This window comes from Triticum dicoccoides, chromosome 3A, assembly GCF_002162155.2.
Source record: "Triticum dicoccoides isolate Atlit2015 ecotype Zavitan chromosome 3A, WEW_v2.0, whole genome shotgun sequence".
Lineage (NCBI taxonomy): Eukaryota > Viridiplantae > Streptophyta > Magnoliopsida > Poales > Poaceae > Triticum > Triticum dicoccoides.
Genome location: NC_041384.1, coordinates 68,523,913 through 68,532,459, shown reverse-complemented (window position 1 = coordinate 68,532,459; position 8,547 = coordinate 68,523,913). Strand labels below are relative to the sequence as shown.

General features: G+C 40.1%; 1 pseudogene; it reads right to left on the bottom strand.

The window, feature by feature from the left end:
• Positions 1-2,872: 2,872 nt before the first annotated feature.
• Positions 2,873-8,541, bottom strand: LOC119271247 (annotated as a pseudogene).
• Positions 8,542-8,547: the final 6 nt, after the last annotated feature.

The window sequence follows — 8,547 nt, the reverse complement described above, 5'->3', positions numbered from 1 at the left end:
ACCCCAATCCTCCCCAATTTCTTTCCCTTGGTAATTCATTTCTCTTATGTAATTGTTACCTAACTCACTTGCTTGCCACACGAGGGAAATATTATTTAGTTGATGCTTGTTACACCAACGGTCCTGGATTTCTTGCTCCATTCAGATCGACTCGATATCACTTAAAAGAGTGAGTATCAAGTCAACAACAGCCCCAAACTCCCAAAGAGTTGTATAACTTGCGTCATTCCCGAGCTAGAAATGTAGTCGAGAAAACATTTGGGTTGTGGAAGAAAAAGTGGGCTTTCATACGTTGTCAATCTTTCTTTGACATAAAGGACCAGGTATGATGTGTCCATATGGTGGTGAATAAGATGCAAACTAAATGAAAAATGCTTACGATAAACAAATATTATTGCAGGTTCGAATTATTAATGCTTGTTGTGTGTTACACAACTTTGCAAGGGATAGGCAGCATGTGATGAATGATTTGTTGCTGGCATAAGTGGATAATGAAATAGCCTCTTCTGAAGATGATCCTCTAGATGATGCTAACTTAATTAGGAGTTTTCAAGTCAGCACTTCATGTACCAACTTTAGAGAGCAGCTAGCTAATGGCATGTCTGATGAGTACCTCGTGAGACATGTTGAACTAGAGTTGGAGTAGGATGTGTGGGTCAACTAGATAATGGTGTACGTTCTCTTTTGTGCTAGTTAGTTGGTATGGCTTTGCTAGGATGTGTGGGTCAGCACTGCATGGACTTTGCTTGTGTGATAACATAGCTTGCTAATAGTATCTTTTGGGTATTTTGTACATGCCTCATATTAAGAAATTAATATGTATATATATATGTGTGTGTGTTGTGTGTGTGTGTGTGTCATATTACCTTGTTGTCTTTGTGTTTCAATTTACATGCATCTTACGTTGTCTTTGTGTTTGGATATTATGTGCATGCATTTTCTTGTAGGACCATGGCTGAAGAAGGTGGAAAAAAATGGTAGAAATTACCTCACATGGACAGATGAAATGGACATTGCACTAGTGGAGGTCCTTGTTGAGCATCACAACAATGGTGATCATGCCCAGAATGGATGGAAGTCCCATGTCTACAGACTACAGTGCTGTTATAGGTAATGTGTGTGAGAGGTGCAATGTGACCATCACAAAGGAAAACATAAGTTCAAGGTGCAAGACCTTTGAAAAGCACTATGAGGCCATTAGCAAGATGCTTTCTCAAAGTGGATTTGGGTGGGATTGGATCCATAACAAGCTGTCAATTGATAGTGAAGATGTGTGGATTAAATATGTCGCGGTAATAAATTTATCCATTCCACATTTTGATTGTATTGCACATATGTAGGATACGAACGCGCATGTGCGTGCGTGCGTGCGTGTGTGTGTAGGCTAACAAGAAAGTACCGTTTTACAAGAACAAGGTCATTAAGAATTGGGATGCTATCACCACCGTATACTCAAAAGATCATGCAGATGGTGAAGGTGCTGTCACAGGTGTTGAAACTGTTGTAGAACCAACTATGAAACCCAATGAAGCCTCTCCTGAAATGCCACAAAAAAATGGACCAATGATGCCATCCTATGCCTACTTGGGGATATGAAAGGCTCATGCTGAAATCCTCGTGACACTTGAGATGATCCCTGATTTGGCTCGTGGTGACATATTGCGATCTTATGGTAAGTTGATCCTTAGCGAACGCTTGTACCAAGCGCTTCTTGAGCTTCCCATGAACTTCAAGAAGGAATGGTTGTTGATGTTGGAATAGTAGAATGGCTCTTCATGGATAATATTTATGTGTATTGCTACTTTTAGTTCTCCTAGTTTCTGTGAGACTTTTGAGCTTGTCCTAAAGTTGCATGGTTGATGCACAAGACTTGTTATGCGTTCTGGATGGTGTGAGACATGTTATAATATGTAATGGTGTTGGCAAGGCTATCATAATATGTTGTTGTTGATAATTTTTGGACAATTGATGTTGTTGTCAAGTTCATCATGATATGCGGCTGTTACATATAGTTTTCAGCCTAATTTTTCATGTTTTTGAACAGCTGATAGTGTTGTGAAGTTCATCATAATATGCTGCTGCTACCTACAGTTTTGAGCCTAATTCTAATGTACTATTGTAATGTGCAGTTTTCAGCCTATTTTTCACGCTTTTGAATAGTTGATATTGTCCAGTGCATGATTATATGCTCATGTTGTCTATGTACACTTTTCAGCCTATTTTTCATGTATTTTGGACAATTGATGTTGTCTATACCAATTTTTAAATTATTTGCATGTGATTTTATTGTATTATAATACATAATCTCAAGTATATGGCATGATGATCAGATTTCATTTCCAAACTTGTACAAGCAATTATTATATTGTTCATACATTTCACAATGTCCAATTCTACACTATGCGCATCCAAACAAGATTTGGCATTGCTGAACATCCAAACACAAAGTGTGCCATTGCAGCTCAATACCAATGCCTTGGGATATTAGGCATTGGAGCCAATGCAATACCTGTCTTGAATGTCTACATCCAAACATAGCGTAAGAGTAAATGAGGCAGGCGCAGGGGCACAGGTAGGAGGCAGCATGCCGTGAGGTCTCCAGTGTCGACTACGCAACCGAGGACATCAGCGAGGATTGCTGATGGGATCGACAACGTTCGAAATGTGGCTGCCAAGAGCCTGAGACTAGTGAGTGAACACTACATTTTCATTTTTCGCTAACAAGTGTTGGAAATTGATCACAGGTCATACAAACTGAGAGAAAAGGGGTAGTTTTGATTCTACTTCCGTGCTTGGATCAGGACTCGGGAGCACCCAAATCCAACTTCTGCTTCAAAGAATAGCATTGCTCTCTGCAAAAAGAAAGGAACGTGTTTTCTTAAACGAGACCACAACTGTGGTGGTGTTTGACAATTTACTCCGAGAAAAATAGTCTGCTTTGTGAAACATTGAAAAGCACGGTCATGAAAGCAAAAACTCGCTCCTTAGAACTTAGTACAGGTCAAATATCAGTATGATTCATAACTGCACTACTGGACTACATGCAGATCAGAAGATGTAACCATAAACAAACCACATACTTCTCCCCGCTGTCGACGCAAACACCGTCACCACTCGAGATCAGATTATTCGTCATCACTAAGATAAAGGAAGGGGGACTCCGTATCAGCATGACCACTGTCATACCCCATTAGACAAATAGGATGCTTCAGTGCATGCATTCCTTGATTTTTGCACGCGTAGCAGTGACCTAAACAAAGATACATAGCTCAAGACATCAAAACGTAATTTTGCAGCAAGCAAACTAAACACAATCCTTATTTAATTAGAATGGAAGAGAAGACAGCAGGGGCACATACCATCATCATACGAACTTAGTTCGTAGCAGGAATAATATTTTTCTTCCATGGATCTCTTTCACCTCAGCAAAAAAGGGCGTTGATGATGAATCACCGCCTGATTTCTCCATCTTAACGGTGAAGTTGAAGTGATGGAAGGTGTGATCATAGCTCAACATGCTGAAGCACTGATGTTGAAGCTCATCTAGGCCATAATGCACCACGTCCTGAAAAAACACCTTATAAACAAACTTGCTTTCAGTTAGGAGGACAAAATAGCAGAAGACCGCACGTACTTTGAATTGGCTCTTTCCTTCCTTGTACTTCTTAAAAGCCAACATGACTTCCTCACCCATCCACTTTTTACCATTCTCAATGATTTCTTCCGTAGACACTTCAGCCCTGCAACAATACATTAAAATTGTTGCATGCTTCAAAATTTATATGAAAATCATATCAGAACATACTGCGCTATATTCTCTCTTGTAGAGGCAAAGGACTCAGGGACTTCAGGAGCTTCATATGCCCCTTCTGATGCCAAGAATGCTTCAGCATCCAGTTTATGCTGGGCCGGGTTGCTAAAGCCATGTTCAGCGGCAATCATAGCCTCCACCATACAAGTGTATGTATGTTCTTCCAAGTACTTCCGCATATCACGACATTTTTGTGCCCTGAATCATAAGAAATCCCAAAGGATCAACAAAATGCAGAATAATACCACACACACATGAGCCTAAGAAGCAATATACAACAAACATTATGCCATGCATATTGGAAATTTGTTAAATAGCATTGAACTACATATACATATACACTGTTCTCTAAAGTGCAAGTGCAACAAGTAAAATTATGATTAATTATGCCATTAAATGATCAATATATTGATCATGAGTCCTGATCACATATGTGCACTTCATCTTAAATTGGCATGATACCAGAGTGTAGTTTGTGAGACAATTGAAGAAAAGGAAACAGTTATTCCACAAGTTATAGCATGGCTCCCACTGACATATCAATTAAAAAAATACTCCCTCCTTCCCATATTAATTTGTCGCTGAAATGAATGTATCTAGTACGTACAGATACATCCATTTCAGCGATAATTAATATGGACGGAAGGTTAATGCGCCCAAAATTGCTGCATGCTCCATCTCGATCCGCAGTATAGCTTCTCCTCTGGAAACCGTCAATGCCACTTGATCTCATGGCCTCATGGGTACCTCACGAAGAGGAAGATGAGCAGGCCGTGGATTTGGCCAAAGTTTCGGTTCAGTGAGCAGATGGGGCAGGCGGAGTTAATGGACGCTCCCGAGCCGGTGGCACATAATTTGCATCAACGGTCCATTCGTTTGTACTGCCGACAAGCAAACGGCAATGTCCAAATTTATTACTGGCAGAGGTGGGCCAGTTACTATAGCTTAAAGCCAACACAATCTGAAATATGGGTGAGAATACAACCCCTGGCGGGAATCTTGGCACCGTCCAACAGTCCTGGTATGAGGATCATCTACACCTGAGAGCCAAATTGAATATCCGCCTACTCGTTGTTTAGTTATGTGCTTCAGGAGAGTGAAATCCTCCTTAAACCTGATAATCCAGGATTGGTGAGAGGGAGGGATCCGTCTGAAGCGCTTATTATTCCTCTCCTTGCAAACACCCTAAGTAGCCATGATAAAGATATCCATGAGCATGGGCCTATCCAAGCTCTGTCTTGCAGAATGTATAGGTTCAAGCCTGGAACCAGCAAGAGGACATGATATTCCAAGTGAGGCCCAACAATAGGAGCTGCAGGGACACTGAAAGAAGTGGCGCCCCACTGTTTCCTCAGGAGGCACCGAACAAAGAAGGCAGGAAGATTGGGTGAAGGGGGAGAATGTGCAGGTGGCTCTGTGCTTGGGGTGATTTCAGTCTCAGGCGTGATTCGACGGTTCCACACACGCCTCACAGGAAGACTAACTGGGCCAGTTAGATTCCACACACGCCACACACACCTCCACATATTCTCTCAGCTAGTATATGTCTGTACAGCCTCCCGCAGCCATGGTGTTTTTTTCGACAAAGGGTGGATTTTATTGGCTCAAAAAGGAGCATCAAGAGGATACAAACCCAGAGAGCACACCCCCGGCTTCTGCATAGCTAGGATGACACAGCCAACGCACGCACCCAAAAACACGTCGGCAAATAGCAAAGTCATACAAGACCAAAGCTATGTGTAGCCAAGGAAAAAGAAAAGAAAAACCCAAAGCGGTTAGATTCATGATGTTTGGCTCTCTTCATTCTTCGGTGCGGTAGTTATCTCGTCGTGCATCTAGGCCTATACACCACACTGCACTAATGACACGTTGTTTTGTAGTAGTTGTTGTTTCCTTACTTGATCCATGTATATATACAAGTAAAACTGTGCTGCTCTGAGGCTTCTTGCTACAGCAATGCATTTAAGACTTACAAACTACAAAACAAATATAATATGAGACGAACAAAAGCAAAATCATCATACATACCAAGGCTCTGATACACCTTCGAGCATCTCCTCAAAAATCTCAGAGCGAGTCGTACTGTCTGCAGCGTAATAATCACGTTTCCTAGACCTAAAGCAATAAAACGTCCTCACAATTAGTGGTTATTCCAAAGCTATCATTTACTTGATATAAATATCATCTTCTTCAACAATTATTTGTAAGTTGACGAATGCATATTTGAATGATATCAAAACTCATGAAAGAATGCTACAGGTAAATGTTTATTGCTTTGAGGCTTCTAAACAGTAAATAGTAATATCTCTGTAAACAACTACTACCTCCGTTCCTAAATATTTGTCTTTTTAGAGATTTCAACAAGTGACTACATACGGAGCAAAATGAGTGAATCTACACTCTAAAATATGTCTATATACATCCGTATGTGGTAGTCCATTTGAAATCTCTAAAAAGACAAATATTTAGGAACGGAGGGAGTATAAGACGTTTTAGGTTGCTTACAGAGGGAGTAACAAACAGCAAGATAAACCTAGAGGGTAATTAAAAAAATCAATCAATAATTATTAACCCATGGTTTGAGAGCTGTCCAAAGAGAGGCCAATGCAATACCTTTGAGTTGGGTTAAATGTAGGAAGTGACTGACCGAGTGTTACTGATTTAAACTCCCTGCTGCGCACCTCACTGGCATCCTCCTTAACCCTGAGCAGAAGATAATCAAACCAATATGCTCATTAGTTCACGACTATTATCATGGAGGTATTGCAATAATAACCAGGCATTCTCGCTTTTCGTTTTAAGGGGGTCTGAAGAGACCAATGTAGTAACGTTGCAAAATAAGAGGCACACTTACGGTGGAGCCTTAACTGCAGGACCCTCAATGTCGCTCACCTTGCCAGCATTCTTCTCAACCCTGACCAGAACATGTTGGTTAGTGATTATAGAAGTGTGGTAATAAAGCGCCCCTTTTCGAAAAAAGAAGTGTGGTAATAATTACTAGCATCTATAAAAGAAACTAGCATTGCATCCAAAATTATTTCTTCTATGAGAATTGCAGTGCAAATAATGGCCAAAACAGATATTTGACATAAATAATCTTCTGTAACAAGTTTTATCAACTTGATGAATCAAACATATTTGAATGATATGCAGAACGGATGCAGGTTATAATAAGCACCTGTCATTTCAACAAACCAAAACCCAATTAATAACCAGTTAATAACTAAACAACAATATCGTACCTATCAGTTAATTCAGGTAGATCTGTAACTGTAGATCCCTCACCCCTGCTCACCTTGCTAGCCTTCTTCTCAACCCTGATGAAAACATGTTGGTCGGTGACTATGGAAGTAAGGGAAAGAATTGCTAGCTTTTTTAAAACTAGATCAATATTTTGTGCTTTATGGGCTTAAATTTAATTTGCTAAATTTAATAGCAGTTGATGCAAATCACCTAGAAATATTATCTAGAAATTAAAATGTCAATTCATAACGCCTACACATTGTGGCGCCACAGGCTCACAACACACTAATTACATATTGATCGGTTGCTAATTTCTCCATTATTCCATTCATGTATTACACTTGATTAATTTATACATGTCGTATGCTACATTTGCAAATTTATGCTAACAAGAAACAAGATAAACCTGGAGATTTTAAAAAGAGAAACAAATCGATATATTAAGCCATGTTTCTAAGGAGCTCCACGCATGTCAATGTAGATGTAGACAATTTGTAAAACTTATGCGTGTGTTAGCAATAAAAATTACTCAAGAGTTCCAAGATAGATTTTTCTAAACCTTGGAAGCGCATCAAGCTTTGTAGATTACACTCGCACAGAAATCCGTGGGAGCAAGCACCCGTCATTCAAATTAAGAGAAGTACCAACATAAAATGGACATACCTGTGAGTTGACTTAGGTGTAGGGCGTGATTGATCAAGTGTCAGGGCTTCAAACTCCCTGCTGCTTACCTCATCCGCATGCTCCTCAACCCTAACCAAAACAAGCACGGCAATACGCTCACTCATCACAGATTAGAAATGATGGGAGGTTCTGCAATAGCCAATAATGACCATGCCATTCTAGTTTGTCTACAAGGATTGAAGGCTAGTGTAATATTATAGAAATAGCTAATATGTTACGGACTGGTAATAGGCACATTTGCAGCAACCATAATGGAAACAGAGAAAAGAGCAGCTAGAGTCACACTTACGGTAGCTTATCTGATGTAGGTCTCCTGGGGCGATCTGAATAGAGAAGGCTCTGGCGAATACGTCCTCTCGTGGCTGCGGGTGACCTGCAAAGTTTGAACGATCTGAAGTTAGGTTTGCTAAGATGTTATTGCTGTGTATATTTGGTAGGTTATCACCATCGCGTAATTATAGAAATTGTGATTGGTATGTATTTTTAACCCCCTGATGTACATACTCCCTCCGTTACTAAATATAAGTCTTTTTAATGAATCTTTAAAAAAGACTTATATTTAGAAACAGAGGGAGTATATGAGAAAGAGACCACCGTATATTGGTACTGGCCAAAACCTTTTCTTTAACCCCCCGCACACATGTGCAACCTAACTAATATGTCGGGATATAATCATCATAATTAAAAAAACATCATCTCTAAGCTGGTGTTGCATTGCCCTTATGATCAAAGTTCCTCTTTTTAATAGCAATAGTTAGCTGCTCATAAAAGGGGCAAGGGGGAAAAGCTCACATAGCAGTATCAACCGA